The 3353-nt window shown below is 43.5% G+C and overlaps 1 pseudogene; it reads right to left on the reverse strand.

Annotated features, from left to right (window-relative positions):
- Window positions 1–1170: 1170 nt before the first annotated feature.
- On the reverse strand, window positions 1171–2641 carry LOC136125926 (large ribosomal subunit protein eL6-like; annotated as a pseudogene).
- Between the last annotated feature and the right edge of the window lie 712 nt (window positions 2642–3353).

Here is a 3353-nt window from a genome sequence, read left to right on the forward strand (position 1 = left end):
CCAGAGCTGGGGCTTTCCTGGTGGCGCAGTGGTTGAGAGTCCGCCTGCCGATGCAGGGGACACGGGTTCGTGCTCCAGTCCCGGAGGATCCCACATGCCACGGAGCGGCTGGGCCCGTGAGCCATGGCCGCTGAGCCTGGGCGTCCGGAGCTTGTGCTCCGCAATGGGAGAGGCCGCAGCAGTGAGAGGGCTGTGTACCGCAAAAAAACAAAACAAAACAAAACAACCCCCCCCCCCCCCCAGGGGCCTTTTATAGCCGTTTGGGCTGCTATAATAAAAACCATAGACTGGGTGACTGAAGTAACAAACATCTCTCACAGTCCTGGAAGCTGGAAAGTCCAAGACCAAGGTGTCAGCTGGGTTTTTATAGCATCTTAATAAAGAACAATAAACTTTTAGAGTAGTGACAAAACAAAGGAAAAGCACGTTGGGCTTCTAGGAGATGGCAAATTGTGGAAAGGTAAACATATAAAGGGAACTAATGGAAAATAAGGGTTGTTTTTAGCAAGGTTTGTTCTGTAGGTTTCTCTGGCGCCATCTGCGGGCTGATAGGAGTCTAGTTCTCTCTCTGATGTCGGAGAATCGATCTGCCCTTCCTGGTACAGAGGGGGAGGCCAGAAAGTTTTTCTTGTGTCTGGTTGTGGTTTCTTCTTTATATCTTTAGTTGTAGAAGATCTCTTCTGGTAGGTTCTGGCCTTTTTCATTGATGGTTGTTCTGTAAATAGTTGTAATTTTGGTGTGCCCATGAAAGGAGGTGAGCTCGGGGTCTTTCTACTCCACTATCTTGGCCCATCTCTTAAGTGCAGATCTTTTAAACTGGACTTAACCTGTTTATATCCCATGTCAATTTTTCCTTTTGTGGAGACATATCTCTAAGAGCTCTTTGTAAATGAAGAAAATTAGCCCTTTGCTACATATGCTATAAGTATTTTCCTGAATTGCCCTCCCCCTTTAATTGAGGTATAGTTTAATTGGGGTACAATACTATATAAGTATCAGGTGTACACCATAGTGTTTCACAATTTTTAAAAGTTATATTTCATTTATAGTTACAAAATATTGGCTATATTCCCTGTGTTGTACTATTCCCTGTGTTGTATATATCCTTGCAGCTTTTTTTTTTGTTTTTCCAAATGGGTCAGTTATTTAATTAGGTTCTTTGTAAGAAGTTTAGAACACTACTTTGTGAGGATAAATTCCATTTGTGAGAGCAAATACAGAGCAAAGGTAGCCCCGGAGCTGAGGAACAGCTTTGATTCTTCGCAGAATTTGTGAGTCCGCAGCTTTCTGATCTACCTTGCTCTGCTCTGTAATCTCGTAGTTTTCTCTCTGTGTGTCGAAGATCTCACCTTCCTGGTGCCTGAGCTTACGCAGCTTCTTTTAAAAAAAAATTTTTTTTAAAAACATTTTTATTGGAGTATAATTGCTTTACAATGGTGTGTTAGTTTCTGCTGTATCAAAAAGTGAATCAGCTATGTGTATACATATATCCCCATATCCCCTCCCTCTTGTGTCTCCCTCCCACCCTCCCTATCCTACCCCTCTAGGTGGTCACAAAGCACGGAGCTGATCTCCCTGTGCTATGTGGCTGCTTCCCATTAGCTACCTATTTTACCTTTGGTAGTGTATATAAGTCCATGCCACTCTCTCACTTCGTCCCAGCTTACCCTTCCCCCCGTGTCCTCAAGTCCATTCTGCATCTTTATTCCTGTCCTGCCTCTAGGTTCTTCAGAACCATTCTTTTTTTTTTTAGATTCCATATATATGTGTTAGCATACAGTATTTGTTTTTCTCTTTCTGACTTACTTCACTCTGTATGACAGACTCTAGATCCATCCACCTCACTACAAATAACTCATTTTCGTTTCTTTTTATGGCTGAGTAATATTCCATTGTATATATGTGCCACATCTTCTTTATCCATTCATCTGTCGGTGGACACTTAGGTTGCTTCCATGTCCTGGCTATTGTAAATAGAGCTACGCAGCTTCTTTTTTGAAGTAAGCATCAGTGAGATGTTCTGGGATTTTCACACCACTGATATCAATTTTGGTGGAGGTAGCAATGACAAATTTCTGGTGTGTTCTACGCCAAGGAACTCAGTTGAGGGACAGAGGCCCAGTCACAGGTAGCAAGCTGCTGCTCAGCTGCTTCAGGAAAATGACCCTCTTGCCTCTGTGGCACCCAGGCAGGATGATCCGAATGGTCCCAGGAGTGATGCCAGCACACAGTTTTCTCACATGCTTACTGAAGGGTTTTTTGCCGACTCAACAATTTTTGAGAGCACATCTTCAGTAGGATAATACCTAGGCATTTTGCAAAATTTAACCACTCGGGTACCACCATTCTTGACACCACCAACTGGTTTTGTGACAGTAGCAAGAACCTCCACCTTCTTTTTCTTTCTCTTTTCAACCTTGGCTTTATCTTCTGAATACTTCCTCTTGTACAAGGCCTTTCTGGAATACATAGCTGATCGGGAATGTCTGCCAATTCCTCTGAGCAGGACAGGGTTTCGGCTTCAGCGGGGCTTCCCCTTCTTAACCTTCTTCACCTTTTTAACCTTGCCACCAGCATCAGCCTTCTTGGCTTCAGGTTTTTTCTCCTTAGTATCTGGCTTCTCAGCTTTTTCACCCGCCATCTTGCAAGATGGGAAAGAGCTCCTTGTAGCTCATTTGTTTTATACATAATAGTTGTACCTCTTAATCCCCTACCTCTTTCTTGCCCCTCCCCCCTTCCCACTCCCCACTGAGTTGCCCTTTGTTTGTTGAATTGTTTGTGGCCTTGGAGAAATGTTTAATTTCTTCTTCTTTTTTAAAATGTAGTCAAATGTGTTAGTAACTATTCAGTAGGTACTTATACCTGGAGAAGTAAGAAGAAGGTGGGAGCCTCAGCCTCCATTTCCTTGAATAACAGATTAGGAGCCAGGAGAGGGGACCTTAGGGTTTGAGATGTGGGAGTTGGGTTGGGGGAAAGACCAGCCAAAGGGAGGTGAGTTAGGAAACTTGTAGGATGACCATGTGGTTGGGTCACACGGGAAATATGACTAAGGGCTCTGGAATCAGCCTTTGTGGGTTCAAATCCCAGGACTAATATTACAGAATGACTTTCGCAGGGGGCAGGTAATGAGCTTCCTATGCCTTAGTTTCTTCATGTAGAAATTATTAATATTTTATCTGAGGCTTAAATGAGATAAGGTCTGGCACAGTGCTTGGCAGACAGTGAGTGCTTCCTAGAAAAGAAATAGAGAACTTGGGTTAGCTTGTAGGAGGAATGGAAATGAATAGACGTATGGAGAAACTCATAGATTGCAGGTGAGTGAGTTTGAGAGGAATGAATGGTCAACCCTCTTT

Source organism: Phocoena phocoena, chromosome 7, assembly GCF_963924675.1.
Source record: "Phocoena phocoena chromosome 7, mPhoPho1.1, whole genome shotgun sequence".
NCBI lineage: Eukaryota > Metazoa > Chordata > Mammalia > Artiodactyla > Phocoenidae > Phocoena > Phocoena phocoena.